This window comes from Lontra canadensis, unplaced genomic scaffold (assembly GCF_010015895.1).
Source record: "Lontra canadensis isolate GAN:19392208 unplaced genomic scaffold, GSC_riverotter_1.0 scaffold23, whole genome shotgun sequence".
Lineage (NCBI taxonomy): Eukaryota > Metazoa > Chordata > Mammalia > Carnivora > Mustelidae > Lontra > Lontra canadensis.
The window spans coordinates 19,197,483-19,224,018 of NW_022631017.1; the positions used below are offsets into that span (position 1 = coordinate 19,197,483).

Genomic DNA, 26,536 nt, shown 5'->3' on the forward strand with positions numbered 1-26,536 from the left:
TTTAGAATTGTTTTATCTCCATGCAGATTTAGTGCACACAAATGGAATCTGTGGATAAAGTGTGGCTATTTGATTTTTTCTAATTAATGCCCCCTTCTATAGACATTTTTCAGGTTAAACCAGGGCATAGTAAAAAGTCATCAATCGGTAAATTAGTAAATAGGCTATGGCATCTTCAGCATTTTATGTAAGAAATTCAATCAGTCAGGGTTTGATCATTTGGCTTTTGGTAAATAAGATTTTTCCAAAGATTCCTGCAGAAAGATCAGAGAGTCTTCACAACTAACATGATGTAAAATTTATATGATTTCAATAGATATATTTTCCCCTAGTGCTTCTTTCTGTCTGTGTTGCTAGCCCTGGGAATTCTCCTCTCTGTTTGCTCTTATTCTTCCTAGAATTTCCTGAAGTACAACTCATCACCTTCTATCATTTCCCCCCTTTTTCAAAACAATCCAGTTTTTCATAAATTCTGCTTCTAGGACTGTCATGCCTCCATTTATATTGTATTAAACTGAAAAAGAAACCCCCCAGCAGGGGGCAGTAAGAGTTATAAAGGATTCCTCCGTATTTGTATACAGTATTTCTAGAGCATATTCGTATAATATATGTCTGTTATATAAAACATATTATTTTGGGGGTTCCTGGGTGGCTCAGTCAGTTGAGCATCCCACTCTTGATTTCAACTCAGGTCATGATCTTGGGGTCATAGGATTGAGCACCGCGTAAGGCTCCCTGCTAAGCAAGGAGTCGGCTGGGTATTCTCTCTTTCCCTCTCCCTCTGCCCCTCCCCTGAATCATGAGCTCTCTCTCCCTCTCTAATAAATAAATCTTAAAATACATATATATTATTTTGTGTTGTATCACTGTGACAATGTGAAACAAATATATCCTTTTCTTAAGAAAGACTTTTACTAAGCCTAAATGCATAATTTTATAGGAATTATAACGGAAATTTTTAATTATACATGTTTCCAATTATTTCTTACATAGCCTATATGTACAGATCTACATATCTTTCTTAGACTCCATGTAGATCTAAAACTGCTGTACATAGCCTTAAAATTGTTGATGACAAATAATGCAAATAGAATCTGCTTTTTTTTTTTAAGACTTTATTTATTTATTTGACAGAGAGACAGCAAGAGAGGGAGCACAAGCAGGGGGAGTGGGAGAAGGAGAAGCAGGCTTTCCACGGAGCAAGGAGACAGATGCAGGGCTCAATCCAAGGACCCTGAGATCACAACGTGAGCCAAATGCAGACACTTAATGACTGAGCTACCCAGACACCTCTAGAATCTGCTTTTTGAGTCTTTCTTCAGTTAGTTATTTTGAGAATGATGTTAACTCAACAATTTTTAAATAACAAGACATAAAATGTGCTGGATAGAATAGCCTCAAATTCAATCACATAAAATTCTTCTGGAATTAATAAAACCATATGAATGTATATGTATTAGATTATATATATCAAATATATATTGATTAGATTTTTAAAATAAATATATAGATACACACACACATGCATACACATACACACACTTAAATTATAGTAGGCTGAGTATTCTGTGCTAGTAAACATTACCAAATCATTGTGACTAAAACCATAAATGTTAATTCTTACGGATCAGTAGAAGGTTCTGCCAATCACCGCCACTAAAAAAACAAGGTTGGTGAAGAAGCCACCATCTCAGTCATCATGGGTTGCCATGCCAGAGAGCATAGATAGATCTGGAGTATCTCCACTGGCACAAAAATGTTTCTCTTTGGGAAGAGAAGCTCATTGTTCACAGTTCATTGTCTAGAACTAGTCACACAGTCCTACCCAACTGCAAAATGGCCAAGGAGAAGGGAGAATGTGAATTTTGGGAGATCATTGTAAATTATTTCCAGAATATTTGAATTATGTTTTGGCTAAAACATTGAGTGATCTCCCTTGAATATGTGCAACCTGAGACATTTCTTAATAAATACACCCTTCTACAATACTCTGAAACTCTAAAACTGTTCATTTTAATTATCGTGAAATAAAAATAAGTTAAATTTGATGGGATGGGAAAAGTCATTTCATTATTTAAAATCCATTTAGATGAAGTATTCATTCTCATAAAGGAAAAATAAAATGTTTCTGGTATTTGGGAACAGATAATGTGTTAGAGAGGGGTTTTAGATAAAACATCCTCTCTGGAGGTCCCGTTATTACTGGACCCACACATTTTGGAAGACTTCCATTTATGCCTCAAAGATGCTGTAAGGATATAGCTTATGTGCATGGATAGTTATGTGTCACTGATTTAAAGAGTTGAATTAATGTGTGTATGTATAAACTATATTCATAGATTTATTATACCTACATAAAATTTTAGCACACAGGTATTTGCTAAAAAAAACAAAAACAAAAGCAAAAACAAAAACATAATGGACATGAGGCTGACATACTGCCCAAGGTAAAATCATCTGTAAAAGTGGCTGGAGTGAAAAGAAGATGGAAGGAATGTCCCTAAAAGCAGATGTGACTGATAATTCAAGTGACTGGCTCTCACTGCTGTCTACATTGCCCCTGTTTGAGTAAGAAATAGCTTGAACAAACCATCACAGGATGTGGTATCTTTACATCTCCCCTTTCCACCTGTCCTTCCACCCAGCATTTTTCTTTGGCGATACCGGCTGTGGATCATCTGAGAATCAGTTAGCAACAGTGTACCAAGCCAGTTACTTGGAGAATTTTCAAATCCCTTTCTGTCTTTAGGCTTGCTGTTGTCTAGCCAGCCTCAGGCTGAAAGCATCTGCTGTACAGAAAACCTAGCATATCTTAACTAAGGTTTTAGAATGGAAACCAAAATGGGATTTACCATGAATAATTTACTAATTGGAAGCCTTCCAACTAGATCTTCCTATAGGCATTCTGATCGCTTCTGCTGTCGTGATTAAGAGATGACATGGTGTCTTGGATTTCTGCTCCTTCCCTTTTCATGTTACCCAAATAACCCCCCAGACAATCCAACATTTCATTCAGCTGGGTTCAGTGAATACTTTCTGAGTGCTTGTTCCCTGCTGGCATCCTGAAAAACAAATGACAGGATCCCTGACCTTGACAATGTCACAATCAAAAATAGGATGAGGTTCATTAGGATTCAAACCAGGTGCAAATATGTGCATTTTGGGGATGTGGTAGACAGAGAATATAGTTTGTACAGTTTGTGGCATACCGTTGTCTTCTTAACTCTACCCCGTGTTCTGGAAAGTCAACTAAACCCCTGCTTCTCCTTGCTCCCACCAATCTTTGAAGCTGCCCTCTCTTCCAGGATGTCTGGCTTAGATCTGCTTTCCCAAACTGCTGCTCTCCCAGCTACTGCTCTTGACACATTCCAAATTTCTCTAGCTCATTTCCTCCAACTTCATTCAGCCTTTCTTTCACAGATTCCTGACCCCTGGCAATCCTGTCGCCCTGTTGTTCAGCTTTCTGCCAATCAACTCCTAGCTGATTTGGAAATTAGTATTCACAAAGCCCACATTTGCATCGCACATACATAAGATATCTTCCATCTACAGCCAAAGGAAGATGAGTATAATATCCACATAATTGGGAAGAGGGGCTATTAATCACACAGCCTCCAGCCGAGCAGAGAGGACTGCCAGAACACCGTGATGATGAGCCAGGTGTGAGACTTCTAGCCTTCTCCTTCAGCAGCATTTTCTTCTAGTTAGTATCAGATATCGCATTCATAAGGAGTACAAGTGTGCACAGCTTTAATAAAACCAAAAGAAAAAAAAAGAAAAAAAAAACACTCACAAAATAGATCAAATAAATATGTATGGGAAGAGCCAGGGAGGAGCTCAACTACAGAGATGGTGTTGTTCGCATTACAAAAGAATTAAGCCGATTTCTTCAAACAACCTGTGATTGCAACTGCTTGGTTTACAAAATGTGTTCACAGGAATTAAATCTTTTGATTTGTGTAACAGTCCTGTGAGGGCTACAAAATAGGTTAAATGCCTTTCCCAAGATGTCTTAGCTAGCAGATAGGGAGGGTGTGACCGAAGTTTTCCTCTGGTACCAAGGACAGGAAGTAGACGGCAGCCTGTATGCCAGCAGCTGTTGGTTGGAAATGGATTCCTGAGTCCCCCAGATTCAGAGTTCTTCAGTGGCAAAGAATGCCGTGGTTGATTAGCCATGTCTGCCATGGGTGAGGGGAATGGAGGTGAGTGTGCCTCCTGATTGTTAGGCACACATTATACCGCACTTCCTGTGACCAACACGATGAACGTGGAGGATGTTTTACAAGGAAATGTAAATAAATGAAGCTTTAAGGAAAAATATTTATAGCAGTATTGAAGTAACTTTATATTTTAAAATATATGTTACAGTTTCAAATAATACATTGGGGAAAAAAAAGAAAAAAAAAAAAAAAAACAGAAGCAAATACTTAATTCTTCTTTTTTCTTGTTACCTCCAGAGGACCAATAACTCTAAATTTAAGCTAAGCTGCTGCAACCCAGATTGCTGGGTTTCATTTTCCTTTATTTCCTTTACTTCCAACACACTTCTAGGTTCATTGATTGATGACTGGCAGATTGATGATTGGTATTTTTAAGATACCAGCAGAAGGTACTGGTAAAAATGTTAATAAACTTACTATCTTCCGCAACTATTAAAATTGGTTTAGAAACCATATGCAAATTAGCAGGAACATCATAAATGACTAGAAAAAGTCTAATACCTGCTGCACTGATCATTGCTAAAAACAGGATCACTGTCAAGTTCATCCTTCAGTCATTATTTATTCCCTATTTGGAAAACTTTGGGTTTTTTTAGAGTGCATAAAATAATAGAAATCATGTTTGACAGATTGTGGTAAAAAAAAGTTTTGAAGATAAAACATGTGCCTTCACATGGATGGAGCTACAGATGTTTCCAATTATTCCCAGTTAATGATACAAATTTTAAGTTTGACTTGTTAAGACTTATCTAGGAATACCATTGGTGAGAAATTTTCAAGACTTCGAAAGCCTTTACCCAAGTTAATTTGGGATGGTGCTGAGAATGGCAGGAATACTTCTTTGGGTGTTGCTGACCACATGGTGCACAGATGAAAATGAGTTGCCTTATTGCTCACACTGCACTTTGATGCCTTCTTTAATCTGGAAGGACATATTCGAAAACAAAGATTTGGTGGTCAAAGATTTGGTTCCTGATTTTAATACAGCTTACAATATTGCTATTAAAGTGGTAAATAGTAAACCTGAGTTGTGAACTTGCGTCGTTTTGAAGGGATGCATGTTTGTTTGTTTGTTTGTTTGTTTTTGTAACATATTTATTTTATTTTATTTTATTTTTTATTACTATGTTCAATTAGCCAGCATAGTTATTTTTTGATGTAGTGTTCAGTGATTCATTAGTTGCATATAACACCCAGTGCTCAACACCACATATGCTGTCCTTAATACCCATCCCCCTCCCTCCTATAACCCTCAGTTTGGTTCCCAGAGTCCAGACTCTCTCAGTTCGTCTCCCTCTCTGATTTCTTCCCATTCAGTTTTCCCTCCCTTCTCCTGTGATCTTCCACGCTATTCCTTATGTTCCACATATGAGTGAAACTATATGATAATTTTCTTTCTCTGCTTGACTTATTTCACTTAGCATAATCCCCTCCAGTTCCATCCATATTCATGTGAATGATAGGTATTCATCCTTTCTGATGGCTAATATTCCATTGTATATATGGACCACATCTTCTTTATCCATTCGTCTGTTGAAGGGCATCTTGGCTTCTTCCACAGTTTGGCTATCGTGGACATTGCTGCTATGAACATGAGGGTGCATATGCTTCTTCTTTTCGCTATGTCTGTATCTTTGTGGTAAATACCTAGTAGTGCAATTGCTGAGTTGTAGGGTAGCTCTATTTTTAACATTTTGAGGAACCTCCATACTGTTTTCCTGAGTAGTTGTACCAGCTTGCATTCCCACCAGTAACGTAAAAGGGTTCCCCTTTCTCCACATCCTCACCACTAGTTTCCTGCCTTGTTGATTTTTGCCATTTTAAGTGATGTAAGGTGGTATCTCACTGTGACTTTGATTTGTATTTCCCTGACGGCTAGTGATGATGAACACTTTTTCCATGTGTCCATTAACCATTTATATGTCTTCTTTGGAGAAGTGTCTGTTCATGTCTTCTGCCCATTTCTTGACAGAATTATTTGTTTTTTGGGTGTTGAGTTTGACAAGTTCTTTATAGATCTTGGATACCAGCACGTTATCTGTAATGTCATTTGCAAATATCTTCTCCCATTCCTTGTCTTGCCTCTTAGTTTTCTTGACTGTTTCCTTTGCTGTGCAGAAGGTTTGATCTTGATGAAGTCCCAAAAGTTCATTTTTGCTTTTGTTTCCCTTGCCTTTATAGACATGAGTTGAAAGAAGTCATTGTGGCCGATGTCAAAGAGGTTATTGCCTATGTTCTCCTCTAGGATTTTGATGGATTCTTGTCTCACATTTAGGGATATATGTTTTTAAATGAAAGAAAGTGAATTTCAAATCACAGTGGTACTCAAATTTCATTGTTTGGATTTCAAAGACTAATATGTCTCTTTAAAAGATAGTAAAAGATAATATTTATAATATGCCAAAATAAATAGCCCTATTTAAATAGCAACTATTTAAAGTAATAATGAGAAGGTGTCTGACTGGCTTAGTCAGTAGAGCATGGGACTCTTGATCTCAGGGTCATGAGTTCGAGCCCCATGTTGGGATAGAAATTACTTTAAAAAAATAAAATGCATTTTTAAAAATTTTTTTTAAAAACTAACAATGAAAAATATCAAGCATCAATTTCAAATGTACACAGTTTTCAAATGAATTCTTAAAAATTCTTCCAGGATGTATGGGAGTGGAAAAGCTTAATGGCATTTAAGCATTAAATTACTCTAAAACAGTGGTTTTTAATGCTGGCTGAGAATAGAAATTACTTATTCACTTGTTTAAAGGATTACCATGAACATGACCTACTTCTGGAAATTCTGTACCCTTAAGACTTGAGGTAGGACCTAGGTGGGTGTCATTTTGAAAATTTTCACCAGAAATATCAGTGTCTTTCCTTTCTTTTCACTACTGATCCCTCTATTATCCTGAATTGCTCAGAAACACATAGCATTTGGTAAAAACAAACAAACAAACAAACAAACACGATTCTATAATACCAAAATGGTACCATAGCTCCAGTTGCTCCATCAGCTCCGGGAAGTGACTTGAGAGGCATTTTCCTTCCAAGTCCTGCAGGGTCTAGCCTGTGATCAAGTACTGAATCTGTGAACTTACCCTTTGTCTGCCATATCTCTGCACCAGAGGGAGTTAGTGTAGAGCCCAAACTGAAAACTGAGTCTTCTGATTCCTAGTCCAACATCCATGACTCTACAACAGTTTTCTTCTTAAGATAGAATTACTTCCTGCCAGGACAGAATATAGACAGAATATAGAAGTGGACAGAATAACAAGCACTTTGTTTCTTTCCTAGCTCCCAAGATGGTGAACAGCTTTGCTGCTTGGCTTCAAATGTTACACACACTGCTCCAACTCTAGTTCTCCTGGATATTTAGAGACATAGACCTACTTGTCAAAAGGTGGTAACTCAAGAGATGAAATAAATATGATTTGTCCTACTGTAACATCAGAATATTTTATACAAATACTTACAAAAATATGGGAAGAAGAACCAAATCACAGTTGTGAACAAGGGATTTTTCCAACGACAAAGTTACTGAAATAGGAGAATGAAAGCAGTAAACAGATCAGGAAAGGACATTTCATGTCACAATTGAGGGCTAAAAAACATATAAACAGTATTTCACAAATTAATTTTAGAACCCAAGCTGGGTATATTCCTAAATAGTAAAAAGTATTAAAATGTACTGATACTTCTGAAAAGGGTACCTGTTTAACTTTCTAATCTACTCTCAATTCCTCTAGACAGTAATAAAGCCATTACAACACTGTCACTCAGAGTATAGCACCCACATGTCTTATCCACAACTGTCAATCAATTTTGGTAAAAAAAATAAACCCCAAGTAATCAGTTATCGTGGTCTTTTGTGTTTTGCTTTATTTCTGAAAGGTGCTGTTGTAAATTGGCAAATAGTTCTGTGAGTCAATGAACAAGCAGAGTGTAAGAACTTGAATAGCCTCTAAAGTCAGATTAAGTCTAAGACTTTTTTGCTTTTAATATTCTTTGATATTCCCTACATGAACGTAAGAAATATAAAGTAAAATATTCAGTATGGGAATAACAATCCTTAACTCTTATACCCAGCTGTATAATAAACTATTTTGTAATTATGAACTAAATGAGATAATTCTTAAGAAATTGCCTGAAAACAATGAAGACTGTGTTATTTATTCTCTCCTTAGCACAGTATCTTCCACTGCTTATTGAGAATATTATTTTTTCGAACAAAGTCACAGTGATAGGCAAAAATGAACTAAATCTTACTAAGTTTACTCACTCCCCAGATACAACTGTGATTCTTAAAGCCAGTGTGATACTATTTAGTGTACCAACACACTAACCTACACAGGGGCAAGCTTTATCCCATATCAACCATTATCATCAGTGTGCAATAACTGCTTTTCTATGTAATGTTTGAAGCACTTTCATACCCCTGAAGCATAATATCACTTGATCTATGAGAATGCTTAGACACACCATGGAATAAAAATACCAGTTTATTTAAGATGGTAGTGAGGATTATAAACTGCAACAAATTACCAAGGATTAGGTTTTCTTTAATAATACGAGATTTAAGTTTCATTGTCTGAAATTGTGCAGTGAATCATGTACAATCCCATTTCTTATATTTAATCTTACAATTATAAACTTAGCTCAGAATAAATCATAAGGTATATTAAATCAGAAGTTATTTCAGAAAAATAAGTATATGTAAATATACTAAAATAGAGAAATTTTTCAAACATGACAAGCTATTGGCCTTGAACAAAGAGTTACCCTCTGCCTTTGTAATATATAATATTATTATCTTTTAGGATGTCTTTCCAGTCATGATCATTTATTATGATAAAAAGTTTTTAAGAAATAAGTCTTTGATGGCTATTTCCTTTTCACTAGAACTTTTAAACACAGTGGTAGAATAATAATAGGGGAATGTGTAAGTGTTTTCAAATAATAACAAGGCATTCTCAAAGGAAGGATGTAAAGATGATTGATAATGACAGCTATAATATGAGGTATGATTTATTGTTTAGCATGTTATACTTGAGTAAAAAAGAATAAAACTATGGGCAGACACACTTAAGCTAAATAGTGTTTACATAGGAGAAAAAGGGCCATCTGTAATGTTCCTCCTGCACCTTTTGTGTTTACCAATCCTATAAATAGGAGTTTAAACTCTACTATTCTCAACCCACACATTCTTCTAAACAACTGAAAATATGATTTCTGGTCTTCACTCTCCTCTTGCCTCTTCCTATCCTCATGGCATCATGGTTGCTTTTGTCCAGGCTCTGTCATTTGTTCCTCTCTGACCTTTGTTGTGATTCTCAATCCATTGGTAAATTCCCTGAGAGTCAAGACCACAACTTTTTTTTTTTTAGAATAACAAAAAAAATATTTTACAAAAACATAAGATTTACAGAAGTTTCCAGACAAGCCATACAAAATGGCTCTTTCTACATTTGATGGCAAAGTCACAATGTTATTAGTGAAGGCTGTGATGTTTGTTTAGTGTTCCTGTTTTGCTTCAAACAATCAAGCTTGTCCATCTGTATTGTCTAAATAAAGTTAGACTTGGCTATAGAGAATATTCTAAAGAACTGGTTAGCTGCTTTTAACCAATGCAATTAGATCACCATAAAAAGAGGGAAAGGTTAGGGTTAGACCATGACTTTTTACACATATGCCTGTCATTTGTAATTTCCTCTTAACTTTATTCATAGTATTATATGTTATTATACCTAAAAAGGTAGCTACCTGTCACATGATGATTTTGGTTAATGCTAATTGCAAATATGGCTGCAACGCCAAGGACTAAATTAGAAAGTCTCATGACTCCAAGGATATTTTGATTTTCTTTATCTCTTCTTTTATTCTGAAATGTCCAGCTTGCTCTCTTCTCCTTATTGATTCTTAGTCTCTCCAGCTCTTAAGTTTAATCAGTTTCTTATCAGCAACTTTATAAATACAAATTGTTTCTTTTACCCCAACCATGCAGTGTCTTCCAGTGATTTATCTTCATTTTTCCTACCCATTTTCCATAACTCTATTGATTTCTTTCTTCATCGCAGAATTACAGGCAGATTCTCTCTCTTTTTTCTAATTTCTAAATTTTACAAATGATATTTGTTGTAATTTCATACCATTCTCTTAGTTACATATCATGTTTAGGTTGATTTAGTCCTAATCTACTGTATCAATTACAATGAAAATCAATTTTAAGTAAAATTATACGGTGAGGTACAAAAAAATTTCCATGTCAGTGACTCAACAGTTGTTCTGGTATTCATTTTCAGCAATGTGCTTAGTTCACAAATTTGGGAACGTATGTGTTGCTTACAAATTAGGCTCGAAACAAGTTGTCAAAGGAGGCTGAATACTAAAAAGATGGTAAAGGAGTGGCCAAAACTTAATGAGAAAATGTGCTTAGCCACTCCTCTGTTGTCCTTTCATTGTGAGTCTGAGGTCTGCATTAGAATGCCTTAGCCATGTGGTGTACTTTTTTACTTTTTTGGTTCAAACTTCTGGTCTTCAAAGCTTTAAGAGTTGCTGTGGTACTTAATCTGGGACTGAGCTAGAGGAACCTTAGAATCATATCAATGAAAATGTAATTTTGTGCAACGTCATTGTCCTTATAGCGTATAAAACAATTTCATGTGTTAGTTACCGTGCTGTGTCAACAACTCTGTGAGGTAAACAGGGTTAACTGGTGAGCACCCCGCCAGTGTGGCTGGAAAAATTATCTGAACATTGAAGTGATAAACTAAAAAATTACTGAGAGCTCTATTTCAATATATCTGCGTGAACATTTACTTGAGAGGAATCTTCACGTTTCTTTTCTTTCTGGGATCCCTTACAGAGTCTTCATCCCTTTAAGCCCCATATGCTTACAGTTATTAATCTCTAGAGAAGGACTCTGATTCTCCCAACAAAGGCAGTTTGCTGCTCGGCTTGGCTTCGCTGAGATCCAGTCAGAGGCTCTGATGACAGATAGTCTGCTTGTCAGCTTTGCTTCATGAATCCAAAGAAAATGGAACTTATCAGAAGCTGAGCCTCGAGCACAACCTGTGCCTCTTATCGGGGCCTTTTCATGCTAGGATTGGCGGTGGTCTCCGTCTTTCATCGTTTGGTTCACTGACAGAAAGAGAAGGGAGCTGGTGCCCTGTTAGGTACCACTCTGCAGACTGCTATATCGCAAAATAAACAAACAATATATTTTTAGGGCACCACCTGCAGCAAGCAGCTGTACCAAACAGAGCAGAACCACGAAGGATGTGATTTGTTCCATTTAACATGAAGCCTTGAGGTTTAGAAGAGAGGGAGGAGAAGGTTCTATGTATACAACCCACACATCCTGCAATTTCAACTGAAGCTGATTTTTTTTTCTTTTTTAGATTGGAATTGAAGTATCATTATATCTCTCCCCCTTTCCCACCCTGCAACCTCTGGTTGAAAACAATTCTATTATTGGGGTTATAACTGTTAACTGAGAAAATCATTTTTCTCTGCCAGTAAACTTCCTCTTTCATTCAAGGGCAATTTTTCTCTCAACCAACCTATACTTAAATGCCAACATCTGCTATATCTAAGCTGTATATAAATGGTGTCTGGCATTTACATGATGCCAATGACATGATTAGAGAAACTCATACACTTGGCTTACATTGAATTTTCTTCTTATCTTATAGCTTTCATCTATTTCAGTCCTCCTTCAGGATCTGTCTGCCTCTCTAAATGTGCCATGCAAGTCCAAAATACTCTGAAAGCTGAACTTTTAGCTCTTTTTCTAACTGACAATCAACTCTTGCATTAACTCCTACCTTTCCGGGCATTAAAGCTGCATAACGCATCATGATAAAATGCCACCATATCTGCATTGTCTGAGAACCCAGAATTTTGAGGCTAATGCAAGGGGTATTTTAAGTACTTGCTTTTTCCCTAGATTTAAAAATCTTCTCATTCTTTTAATGGCTATTGATCCTGACCTCACAAACCAAAGTCACCATTTCATTTTGAGTTCTTCTAGGTGAGCTGGGATAAATATAATTAAATCATGGATGACTCTGGAAGCAATCCAGGTAGTTACAAATTGAGGTCATTTTAAGTACAGAGAGGGACAGTTACCTTTGATATTGGATTGGCCACCAACAACCATGTACTGTTTAGCTTTTTCTTGACAATGGACACATTTTAAAAAGAGAAACTGGTCTGAATATCTAAGAGGTGAACTCGAATGTCATCCTTAACTTCTCTATTACTAACTAGATTCTTAGTCTGAAGGAGAAAAGTCTATTGGCCATCTTTTTGTGGCTCATTAACACTCTTTGGTGGGGCTTATAGATATTGCTCTGAGATTCAGAGAGGTGAGATGAAGGAATTTCAAATCTGCGGTGATGCATGCCTCTAGCTAATAGAGGAAATTACATCCTGTGAGCCACGAAACTAAGTTTCCTCTATTATTTTCACCTGCATCATTAAGATGATGATTTTTTAAAATATTGGGCACAAAATAAATTCCTGCCAAAGTGGTATCCAACAGTGTTGAATGTGAGAACTGCTTCCCTCTCCTTCACCTTTCTAACATATTAAAGGAAGTTTTCTGGAAAAAAGCCCAGACTTGGTTTTGCTAAATTATGCCTGCTTCTGAATCCTCGTCGATCAATCAAGTTTCTACTTTATGACTTATGGGGCAGTGCTTTTCACTGCATGTTGAGGAAACTGGAAGAACGAAGGGAGGTATCTGTAGTTCCAAAGAACAAAAGAGCACCTATAGTTGGAATATCTTTATGTTCTGCAAAAGGAAGAGTTGGTTTGATTGATCTTTAATTATAGTATAGTTTATACTATAGTATTTACTGTAGTATAGTAATTTTAGGAGACCAAAAGTTCCTCAGAGTTCTCTGGGGAATATTAAGAGAGAGAGCGAGATAATAAAAGAGAGAGAAAGTCTTTGACCAGCTTTAGTGAGTGTGGAATGAGGGAGAGAACAGAGTGAGGTAGGTGTAATTGGATATTGAATAAGGCTAAAAGAAATAAGGCTAAAATTTGGGTTGCAAAATGGAGGAATCACCATTTCAGACACTGAAACTGTGTACAAAGGGTACAGAGACAAATATTAGGCATCTTCCCTAAGCTTGTTTCCTCATCCACAATAGGTATAACTCATTGGGTTTATAATTATGATTATGGTAATCATTGGTTTAGGTGGTAAAAAAAAAAACACATAACCTGAAATCTGTCCTATTAACATATTCTTAATTGTACAATATTGTTAACTATATGTACATAGCTGTATAGCAGATCTCTAGAACTTTTTACCTTCACTGAAACTCTGTACCTACTCAGTAGCAACTTCCAATATCCACCTCCCTTCTGTGCCTGGCAACATGCTTCTACTTTCTGTTTCCTCAAGTTTGACTATTTTAGATACCTCATATATCTGAAATCTTGTAGTATATGTTTTTCTGTGGCTGGGTTTAATTCACTTGGCATAATGTCCTTAAAGCTTATCCATGTTGTCACATATGACAGGATTGTCTTCTTTTTTAAGGTTGAATAATACTCCACTGTATTACATACCATATTTTCTTTATCTGTACTTTAGCCAATGGACATTTAGGTGATTTCTAGCTCTTAGCTATCGTGAATATACAACTCCAAATATTTCTTTGAGATTCTATTTTAAATTATTTCGGATAAGTACCCAGAATGGGGATTTCTGGATCATGTGGTAGTTGTATTTTTAATTTCTGGAGGAACTTTCATTCTGCTTCTCTATGGCTGCACATGTTGCATTTCAATAACAGCATGCAGGCATTTCTATTCTATGTATCTGCATCCTTGCCAACTCATGTCTTTTTTTATAATAGCTATTTTGGCAGTTGTGAGGTAATATCTCATTTGAGTTGATTTACATTTCCCTAATGAGAGTGACACTGATCATATTTTTAAAAATATATCTTTTAGCCTTTGTATGTCTTCTTAAAAATATATCTGCTCAGGTGTGCCTGGGTTGCTCAGTGGGTTAAGGCCTCTGCCTTCGGCTCAGGTCATGGTCCTGGGGTCCTGGGATCGAGCCCCACATTGGGCTCTCTGCTCAGTGGGGAGCCTGCTTCCCCCTCTCTCTCTCTGCCTGCCTCTCTGCCTACTTGTGATCTCTCTCTCTGTGTCAAATAAATAAATAAAATCTTTAAAAAATATATCTGCTCAAACCTTTTACCTGTTTTTAAAATTTAGGTTAGTTTTTTTTTTTTTTTTTGCTTTGTTTTGTTTTGTTTTTTGCCAATGAGTTTAAGTGTTCCTTATATATTCCAGATAGTAGAAGCTTGTCAGATACATGGTTTGCAAATATTATCTCCCATTCTATAAGTTGTCTTTTTACTCTGTTGATTATTCCCTTGCTGTGCAGAGCCTTTTATTTTATATAGTCCCACGAGTGTATTTTTTTTTAAGATTTTATTTATTCATTTGACAGACAGAGATCACAAGTAGGCAGAGAGGAAGGCAGAGAGAGAGAGAGGAGAAAGCAGGCTCCCTGCTGAGCAGAGAGCCCAATGCGGGGCTCGATCCCAGGACCCTGGGATCATGACCTGAGCTGAAGGCAGAGGTTTTAACCCACTGAGCCACCCAGGCGCCCCCACGTGTGTATTTTTGTCTTTGTTGTCTGTGCTTTCAGTACCATTTCTAAGACCAATGTTATATTTTCCCTGTGTTTTCTTCTGGGAGTTTTACGGTTTCAAAATTACATTTTTAATTTTCAAAATTTTAACCTATTTTGAGTTGATTTTTGTGTGGTGTAAGGGTCAAGTTTTATTCTTTTGGACGTCCAGGTTTTCCCAAAATCTATTTGTTGAAGAAACTGTCTTTTCCCATTGTGTATTCTTGACAGTCTTATTGAAGATCAGTTGACTATATATGCATGGGTTTATTTCTGGGCTCTCTGTTTTGTTCCATTGGTCTATGTCTGGTGGTTTATGCCAGTACCATAGTGTTTTGAAGACTGTAACTGTGCAATATGTTTTGGAGTCAGAAAGTGTGAGCTCTCCAACTTTGTTCTTCTTTCACAAGATTTCTCTCACTATTTAGGATTTTTTTGTGGTTCCATAAACTCTTAAAACTGCTTTTTTCTATTTCTGCCGAAAACACTATTGGGAATTGGATAGAGATTGCATTACTCAGTGGCCCCTATTTTCCCCAGACTTGGAATTATTTTCTTAACTTTCTTTTCAGATAATTTGTTGTTAGTGTACAGAAATACCAGTAATTTTTGTATATTTTTGTATATTTTTTATTTTGTGTCCTACAATTTTGCTGAATTCATTTATTAGTTATAACAGTTTTTTATGTGTGTGTGTGGAATCTTGAGCATTTCCTACATATAAGAACATGTGCATCTGCAAATGGGGATAATTTTACTTCTGCCTTTCTGATTTGGATCCCTTTTATTTATTTTCTTAGCTCTAGCTAGAATTTCCAGTACTATGTTAAGTAGAAGTGGTGAGAGTGGGCATTGTTTTGTTCCTGATCTTTGAGGTAAAGCTTTCAGTTTTTCACCATTGAATGTAATGTTAGCTGTGGACTTTTCATTTATGGCCTTTATTATGTTGAGGGAATTTCCTTCTATTTCTAGTTTGTTGAGTGCTTTTATCATGAAGGGGTGTGGAATTATTTTAATTTTTTTCTTCTGAATCTGTTGAGATGTTACAAAATTTGTATTCTTTGTTATTCTTTGCTCTATTAATATGGTATATCACATGTGGTTTTGTAGGTTGAACCACCTCTGTATCCCACTTGGTCATGGTGTATGATTCTTTTAATGAACTGTTAAATTCAATTTCCTCATGTTTTATTAAAGATTTTTGCATTTATGCTCATCAGGGATATCAGTTTACAGTGTTCTTATAGTGTCTTTGTCTGACTTTGTGTTATGGATGAATTTTATTCATCCATGAATAAGAATTCCATGGGTTTTTCTCCCCCCAAAATTGTTATGTTGAAATCCTGCCTCCCAATGTGGTATTAAGAGATGGTGATTTTGGGGAGTGTTTAGGTTGTAAGGGTGAAATCCTCATGAATGGGATTAGTGCCCTCATAAAAGAGACACCAGAGAACTTTCTTACCCTCTCTGACACATGAAGACATAGGGAAGTCAGCAGTCTGAAAACAAGATGCACACACTGACCGGATAACAGCTCTGTTAAAACTAGATTTTAACTCTGTTAAAATCAAACAAGAGCCTTGAATTTTGGATTTCTAGCCTCCAGAAGTGTGAGAAATAAATTTCTGTCATTTATAAGCTATCCATCTATGGTATTCTGTTATAGCAGCAGGAAGCAACTAAGGTAGAAATTGCTACTGTAACAAATGTCTAAATATGTGAAAATGGCTTGGGAACTGAGTAATGGGTAGACGCTGTACAAGTTTGAGGTACATGCTAGGAAAAAAACCTAAATTGTTAGCAACGGAATTTTAAAGGCAATTGTAGTAAAGGCTCATAAAGAAAAGAGGATAGCTACAGAGAAAGCTTCTTTTTCAAGAATGGATATGGATGGGAAAGACCTGATGAGGTCTCCAATGGAAATGGAGAATGTTATCAGACGATGGATAAAAGGCTATCCTTATCATAATTTGGTAACAAATTTGGGTGACATGTTTATGTTCCAGTGCTCTGCTGAAGATAGAACTTGTGAGTGATGAAATTGGCTATTTAGCTGAGGTGATTTCTAAGGAAATTGTTGAAGGAGCAGCTTGGTTCCTCTTACTTACTAATAGTAAAATGCAAGAAGAAAGAAATGGTTTAAAGATGGAATCGTTAAGCAAAATGGAGCCAGAACTTAAGTATTTGGAAAAACTCAGCCAGCCATTTTTTTTTTTTTAATTAGTAATTGTGTTCAAAAGAAAACACTAAGTGTGTGGTCAAACAACAGTTTGATAAAGATATGAATACCAACCTAATTAGCCATCTCAAGAGAAGCCAGGTTCTAGTCTTAAAGATAAGGAAAGAAATACTCCCTCAAAGGCAATTCAGAGCTCAGTGTTGCCACTTCTACCACAGGCTCACAGTGTGAGGGCTGATGGAGACTGGGGGGGATATAGAGAGTCAAAGTGTGGGGCTGCCTTTCTTTTTTTTTTTTTTAATTTTATTTTTATTTTTCATAAACATATATTTTTTTCCCCAGGGGTACAGGTCTGTGAGTCGCCAGGTTTACACACTTCACAGCACTCACCATAGCACGTACCCTCCCCAAAGTCCATAACCCCACCCCCCCTCTCCCAACCCCCTTCCCCCCTGCAACCCTCAGTTTGTTTTGTGAGATTAAGAGTCACTATGGCTGCCTTTCTGATTAAGGTGCGCCAGGATGCCCCTGCCTACTACCTCAGGGATGGGCCACCTGCAAAGAACTGCAGTATAAGCTGTAACCAGCAGAACCATGTGGTTGGAACCACCTGAAGCCATGGAGCCATGGCCTTATCCTGGGAGACCCTTGGGTATACGACCACTGTCTAGGAGAGTCAGTGAGACAGAACTGCCACCATAGTGGGTCCAAAGGTAGAACACTGTGTCAAAAAGGATTATTCTCAAGCCTTTTGGCCCAAGGAATTTACCTGATAGGTTTTAGACTTACTTGGGACCATTATCCCTTTATTCTTTTCTATTTCTCCCTTTGGAAGGGTAATGTCTATCTTATGCCTACCCCATTATTTTATTTTGGAAGTACTTGACTTTTTCGTTTCATAGGTTTATAGCTGGAGAGAAATTTGCCTCAGGATGAATTGTACCTTGAGTTTTACTCATGTCAGACTTATATAATTTTTAGGAAAACTCTGGACTTAAGAATTTAGAACTTATGCTGGCATTAGTTAAAACTTCTAGGGCTATTAGGATGGAATGAATGTTTCTTGCATATGAGAAGGACATAAATTTGGGAGGACCAGAGTGGAATATTATGGACTGAATGTTTGTGTCCTCCAGAATTTTTATATTAAAATCTTAACTCCCAGCAAGTTGTTACTGGGGGATCATGAGATCATTGAGAGGTTATTAGATCATGGTGAAGTCCTCATTAATGAGATTAGTGTCCTTATAAAAAACACACTAGAGACCTCCCTCACCCACTTTGTCATATGAGGACACAGGGAGAAGTCAGCAGTCTGCACCTAGAAAGTGATTTCTCACCAGACATTGAGTCTTCTGGGATTTCCAGTCTTCAGAACTGTGAGAAACGAAGTTCTGTTGCTTGTAAGCCATCCAGTCTATGGTATTCAGTTATAGCAGCCCCAAATGCTTAAGATACTTCGGTATCAGGGGCACCTGGGTAGTTGAGTTGGTTAAGAGTCTGCCTTCTGCTCAGGTCATTTCTCAAGGTTCTGGGATGGAACCATGTATCAGGCTCCCTGCTCAGTAGGGAGTCTTCTTCTCCCTCTGCCACTCCCTCCATGTGTACACGACCTCTCTCTCTCTCTCTCATTCTCACATAAATAAATCTTTTTTTTTTTTTTAAGGTACTTTTACCAGGATAATGCTGACCTCATAAATGAGTTTGGAAGTGTTCCCTCCTCTTCAGGTTTTTGGAATATTAAAGAAAAAATGTCATTCTTTTTTAAAGGTATGGTGGAAGCCTCCAATGAAGCCATCTGGTCCTGAGTTTTGCTTTTCTGGGAATTTTTTGGTTACTGATTCAGTTGCTTCACCAGTTAAGATTTTCTGTTAGGTCTGTTAAAATTTTCTACTTCTTCAGGATTCAGTCTGAGTAGGTTGTGTGTTTCTATGAGTTAATCCATTTCTTCTAGGTTATATAATTTGATGGCATATAATTTTTTATAGTACTCTCCCATATCCTTTTAACTTCCATGGTATCACTTGTGAAGTCTCCTCTTTCATTTCTGATTTTATTTATTTAAATGTTATTTTTTCTTGATTAATCTAGCTAAAGTTTTATCCACTTCATTGATTTTTTAAAAACCCAACTCTTAGTTCTGTTAATTTTTTTCTATTTTTTTCCTTATTCTCTATTTCATTTATTTCTGCTCTAATCTTTACTATTTTCTTCCTTCTGCTAAGTTTGTGTTTCATTTTTTTTTTTCCAAACTCTTTAACGTATAAAGTTAGGCTGTTTATTTGAGAATCTTTCTTCTCCTTTAATATGAGCCTTTACTTCAATAAACTTACCTCCTAGTATTGCTTTTGCTGCATTCCATAAGTTTTTAAATGTTGTGGTTTTGTTTTCATTTGTCTCACATAGTTTCCAATTTCCCTTTTGATTTCTTCTTTGACCCAGTGGTTGTTCAAGAGTGTGTTCTTTAACTCACACATATTCGTGAATTTTCCAGTTTTCCTTCTGCTATTGAGTTCTAATTTTATTCTATTGTGGGTGGAAATGACGGTTAGTATAAATCTTCCTAAATTTGTGAAGACTTGTTTTGTGACCTAATGTCTGAGTTATTATAGAATATTCATGTGCACTTGGGATGAATGAGTGGTTCTGCTGCTCTTGGATAGAATGCTTTGTATATGTCTGTTAGGTCCATTTTGCCTATTGTGTTAAGTTCTGCTTCCTTATCACCCATGTATTGTTGAAGTGGTGTCTCTGAGAGAGAGGGACAGTCTGGGGCTTTCTATTCCATCATCTTGCTGACATCACTCTCCCCCAATTTACTAGGTTTTGTGTATAGGAATAAAATAAGATGATGAATGTATCTAAAAATCTCCATTTTTTCATAGAATAAGTATTCAGTAAAAATTAGCATTACTATTCTTCTTATGTTTATTAGTTTTGAATTCAAGGAAGCAGTGAGGGTTATTTGGGAAAAAAAGGTGGAAGTAGTGACCATTAGAGATTTTCACAAGTGAGTTAGGAAATATAAGGGTGTCAGTTGATAAAGGAATCTGAAAGTTAGGTCAAATGCTTAGATATGATTTAACAGATAAGGGAAACTACTGTAAGCCTCTAAACAGATAAGGAAGCAAGAGATGTCATTGTTCATTCATTACCCTGAGCCACCAAATTTTTATCATTCTCTCACTTACCTACCTTATTTTATTTCCTTTTAGATGATATTTAAATTTCCTTCTATTATATTAAAGATTTCTCTGCAGTACTCCAGTTCTAAAGTGACATAAGTAAATACCAAAACTTGACGGTTTTTTGAACATGGAACATTAAAAAAGGATAAATCAATAACAACATTCATCATTTGTAGAATATTTCTCCGTAAAGAAAATTTATTGCTGGCCTTATAAGAAGTGTTGTTTCCTTCCGGTTTCTAAGGGGAGAGACAGACAGATGCTTTGCTGGTTCCTGATGACTTCAACCAGGGTCAAAGACAGAATCAGTACATGTCTGAGAATGAAATTTACATTTAGTTAATGGCATTTAGTTTAGTTACATTTAGTTAGCACTCATAATGCAAAATGTTTACATCAGAGTCAATTATTCAATCATGATTTAGAGTCGACACAGTATATAGGCATGAATGTCAGAGTGCCAACAAGGAGGAACCAGATTCTTGGGATTTTACTTCTTAGTAGTACTTGGCTATAAGGTGACTTTCCTTGAAAGATCACACAAATTGAAAAATGTTTGTAAATTCAAATACTCAACACATGCATATGAAAAATCATCCATGCAAGTAGGCAAGCATATTACAGGACAGCCCAGAATTTGGAGTATTTCTTTTTCTTGTTTTTACTTAACACTTCCACAGCAAGACATGGAGTTTTAATAGAACAAACTGCTAGAGCTCTTCAATTAATACTTTTGCTGAGACAGAGCTATAAGCAAACTTTAAAGTGACTGTCTTCTCCCTTAGAAGTGCAATAAGATATGTCATCTAACTTCGCTTAGAAAATAAAATACGATGAGAAAGAAAGGAAACTAACGGATAGGTATATGTAAAATAAACTGGTGGGGTGCATGGGTGGCTCAGTTAGTTATGCATCCAACTGTTGATTTCACTCAGGTCATGATCTCATGGCTCCCAAGATCCAGTATAGGGATCTGTGCTCAACAAGGAGTCCACTTAGGATTCTCTCCCTCTGCCCCTTTTTCTACTTGCATGTGCATGCTCTCTCTCTCTTTGTGAAATAAATAAATGTTAAAAAAATAAAATAAAATAAACTGGTATTTCATACTTTAAAAAAACAGAAAGTAAGCCAAAATATGCAGCTAGATAACAATATAAGACAAACGATTCCAGTTAATCTCACTCTAAACATCATTTTAAAGCATTAAAAATTTAGAATAGATAATAGAGGTCCTTGAATGTTATTTCTTTGTTTTGTCAATCAGAACACTGAGTCATGCAGCTGAGTGGCTGCAGGGATGGGACAACGGCCTGGGCTCCTGTGTTACAAGGCATACTCCCTCAGCTCTTATTTTGAAATTCCAAGTGTCATTTTCTTATTCAATAACTTCTCTTATCTTTCATATAGAAAAAAATCCTTTGAAAAATTGTATGGCCTCTGTTTATGAAATCAGAGAGTGTAAACTCATGTTGCCTGTAAGAAAAATTAGAAGATGAACTCAAATTGTTTTTAGAAACTTTACATTTTTCCTTCAGGTCTCTTTCCCCTCCTTAGTGGTGATGCAGGAGAGCAAGGTTGTTGTCTCATGGAGTTGAAGAATGAATCTTTGCACAAAGGAGAGAGAGTAAGGTGACAGAAGTTTATTAAGTGAAGATACAGAAAATGCTCTCAAGAGTGAGAGGGGTCTCCACAGGGTTACCATTGAGGGCCTTTAGGGTTGGTCTTTATAGAAAGCTAACCGGGGAACTTAAATCCTTTTAACATTTCTATTGATATCACCATTAAGCAAGGAGTGTTCATAACACCTCCAATGGCTTACTTCCTTTTCAGGGCCTGGTTGGTTATTCTTTGTTGGTCATGGGTGATTATCGTAAAGAGACAACTACCCCACACACCTAAGGCAGGGTGGCCTGATTTGTCCTCTTATCTCTGGGTTCTCCACACCTCCACCTTTTTTGGGATTTCTGTGAGCCTGAGCACATAGTCCCCTATCTAACTCTCCCTACCTAGCCCACCTATCCCTTACTCAGCGGGTTCCACTAACCCCTTCCCTCTCCTGAACACAGATGCTCATTCTTCTTCCTGTTCTCCTTTTGAATGAGAGAGTGGGAAGAATATCTTTATATCCCTTAAACACAGCAGCCTGCTTAGAACAGATTAGTATGTAAGAAACGTTCGTTTTAAACATACAGAATACTCTCAATCAACTATCACATTTGAAAACATATGCTAGCCAGTAGAGAGCCTTACTACCCCTCATTGGGGCAAACAACATGCAAATCAATACAGGATTCTAGAATTAGAAAATTCTTTAGAACTCAGAAGAATGAATTTTGATAGTAGAATTGAGCTAGCATGGCAGGAAATAAGGATGTTGTTCCTGGCATGGGAGAATGTTTTCAAAACATCCTTTAAGTCGTTCCCAGTTTGACTGACTATCTTTTTTCTTCTAATTGGACAGCATTACCCAACAACAATAATGTTCACCATCATCCTAACCGTCTTTGATTGAAATCTTATGGTATCAGATACTTCCCAAATACCTTTTCATGAAATACTTCATTTATTAAAATGAGGATAATAATAGGACTTACTTTATGAGATTGTTGTGAAGTTTCAGTTACTTAGTGTAAGTAAAGGGCAGTAAAGAGTTCTTAGCTAATAGAAAGCCTCCAGTAAATGTAGCTGCTATTGGTGTTATTATTTCCCTTCCTCTTTACCTTTCTACCAAGGCTCTCTTGTCTAGGCTAAATCCTTTTATTTTACCAATTTTGGCTTAGAGAATGTGGGTTTTGGCTTTCGTGACTGTGGATGGAGTCTTATCTCTGTAGAGTCAGCAATTTAGAAATGACAGATTTGTCCAAAAACAAACACAACTCTGCAAGCGTTGTCCGACTAACTGGCTTTTAGTATGCTGATCTTGGAAAGGTATCTCCTCTCTGAGTTAGACAGTGCTTCACTTACATAATTGGAAATAGATGAACATTTCATAACACCAATAACATAGGCCGGCTGAAGAGTTTGACACATTTAATGATTAGTTTTTAGCCACATAAATTTTGCATCTCAGGCTGGTTGGGAATCTCCTCTTGGCTGAGGGATTTGCTTCTGTATCTAGTGATGGCGCTATTTAATCTGGTAGAGTCAAATGAAAGATCAAATCCTCAAAGCAGCAAAAGGGAAGCCTATACTGACCTTTATATCCTCAGTTCAGGGTAAGTTTGCAGGCCCAGGAAGCAATTTGATTACAAATGACAGCCATGATGAAATCCCATGAAAACTTTATTTTGCTTAATTTTGTAACCCAGGAGCAAGTCTTTAAATAGCTATGGAACACATGTCAAAGGAAATTAAAGAAAGGGATCTCCAACTAGAGTTCTCTGTATTAATCACCTATCATATAAAGATCTTGGAAAAAGCCGAGCAAGATCTAATTACCTTTATTAAAAACGTTGGTCATTCTTGGGGCATCTGGGTGGCTTAGTCAGTTAAGCATCTGACTCCTGATTTCAGTTCAGGTCATGATCTCATAGGTCAAGATCAAGCCCCACATTGCACTCTGTGCTCAGCAGAGAATCTGCTTGAGATTCTCTCTCTCCCTGTCCCTACCCCTCCTCCTGCTCATTCATTCTCTCTCTCATAAATAAATAAATCTTTAAAAAAGAAAAACACAAAAAACAAAAAACCTTGGTCATCCTTCAGGTCCCTTTGGAAGGCAAAAAATCTTTATACATCTGATGCTAGTTTACTGTCAGGCCCCAGTTGGAGATCTGCATCAACAGTAGGCCAGCACTGGCATCTTTCTTGTCCAAGCTCCTGGCATGCCCACTGCATCACCACTGCAATCTTCTTCCTCCATTCATCCTTTCCTGTTCCCACCCACCCTGCTGTGCAGCTGGCTAATGCCTCTAAATGCTGCCAGGTCAATTAGGCAAATATCGTAAGCAGAAAAATGCTAATGTAGCTCTTCTTCTCTCAAGGAACTTCAAAGCTCAGAAAAGTTAGACTTTCAAATTCCTTGGCTATCTACGGGTGTGCACTGTTACCGTGATTCAATCTGTATTTCCTTGATTACACTGAAAGATAAGGATCTTTTCCATCTGCTCTGCAGAAATTCAGGTTTCTGTGAAGTCCCTGGTTCTTCCCTTTGTCCACTTTTCAGCTGTTTTATGCTTTTAATTTTTTTTTGTTATTTTATAAAATACATATTAGAAAGTTCTCATTTTGAGGTTATTCTTCCAGTGTTTCCTTTGACTTCTTATATGGTCTTCCATGAGGTAAAATATTTCATCCTGATATGGTCGAATTGATCAAATATATTCCATGAAGGTATGTGCTTTATAAACTTTACATAAGGAATATTTTACCAAGTCAGATTATCTCAAAAATATACTCCTATATTTGTTCTGAAACAAATGGTATAAACATTTGCTTTTCACATTTACATCTTCACTTTACCCCGAATTTACTTTTCCTTATGAGTGTGATATCTGGAAAATACCTACTGATTTTTTTCCCCCCAAAATAGACAGTTGTCCTAATGCCATTTAGTGAACCAGCTTTACTTCCCCACTTATTGGTAATTCTATTTTTGTAATAAACCACACTTACTTCTTTTTTTAAGTAACATTTCTTCCTTTTAGTTATTTTCATGTTTTATTAACTTATAATGTATTATTTGTTTCCAGGGTACAGGTCTGTGATTCATCAGTCTTACACAACCACATTTACTTCTATGCTTAGGTTTGTTTTTCAGGCTGTGTATTCTGTTCTACTGATCTATTTGGCTATTCCTATATTTATGCCTGACTTCCTTAATAACTACAGGCACACCTCAGAGACATTGTGAGTTCAGTTCCAGAATACTGCAGTAAAGAAAATATTGCAATAAAGTGAGTTAATGAATTTTTGGTTTCACAGTGCATATAAAAGTTAAGTTTACACTGTCTTGTACTCTATTAAGTGCACAAAAGCATTATGTCTAAAAAAATGTACATACCTTAATTTAAAAATATGTTATTGCCAAAAAAAAAAAAAAAAAAAAACGCTAACCATTATCTGAGAGTTCAGTGAGTCATTATCTTTTTGCCTGGGGAGGGTCTAGCTCTGATAGCTGCTGACTGATCGGGGTGGTGGTTGCTGAAAGCTGGGACCGCTGGGGCAATTTCTTAAAATAGGACAGTGAAATTTACAGCAGTGATTGACTCTTCCTTTCATGAATGAGTTTTCTGTAGTTTGCAGTCCTACATGCTACAGCATTTTATCCATGGTAGAACTTCTTTCAAAACTAGAGTCAACCCTCCCAAACTCTGCCATTGCTTCATCAGCCACATTCATGTGATATTCTAAATCCTGTGCAGTCATTTCAACACTCTTCCCAGCATTTTCACAGGAGTAGAGTCCATCTCAAGAAACAATCTTTTTTCCTCATCCATAGAAGCAGCTCCTCATCCATTCAGATTTGATCAAGAGATTACAGTAATTCAGTCCCATCTTCAGGCTCCCCTCCTGGAGTTCTCTTACTGTTTCTACCACATCTGCTGTTACTTCCTCTATACTGAAGTCCTGAACCTCTCAAAGTCATTCATGAGGGGTGGAATCAACTGCTTCCAAGCTCCTGTTAATGTTGATATTTGGACCTCTTCCCATGAATTATGAATGATCTTAATGGCATCTAGAACGATAAATTCTTTCCAAAAGTTTTTCTCGGTGTACTCTGCCCAGATTCATCAGAGGAACAACTATCTATGACATCTATAGCCTTAAAAAATACATTTCTTAAAACAGTAAGACTTGAGAGCTGAAACTATTCCTTGATCCATGGGCTGCAGAATTGATGTTGTATTAGTAGGCATGGAAATAATATAAATTTACTTATACGTCTCTATCAGAGCTCTCAGGTGACCAGGTATACTGTTAATGAATAGTAATACTTTGAAAGGAATATTTTTCTCCAAGCAGTGGGTCTCAACAATGGGACAAACCATGTTATATACAGATGTGCTGTCATCCAGGCTTCGTTGTTTCATTGATAGAACACAGTCTGACTACATCTAGCTTCATTCTTAAGGGCCCTAAGAGCTTCAGAAAGGTAAATGTGCACTGGCTTTGACTTAAAGTCACCAGCTGCATCATCCCTTAACAAGAGAAGGGGCCTGTCCTCCGAAACTGAGAAGCCAGGCATTGACTTCTCTTCAGTTACGAAAAGTCCTAGATGGCATCATCTTCCAATAGAAGGCCACTTCATCTATGTTGTTGTGCAGGGTGAATCTGTTGTGCAGGGTAGCCACATTCC

At 36.8% G+C, this 26,536-nt stretch overlaps 1 protein-coding gene across 5 annotated transcripts in view; it reads left to right on the top strand.

Moving 5' to 3' along the window:
- NKAIN2 (sodium/potassium transporting ATPase interacting 2) overlaps nt 1-26,536 on the top strand; it is a 1,000,598-nt gene that overhangs the window by 819,540 nt on the left and 154,522 nt on the right. The window lies entirely within an intron of this gene.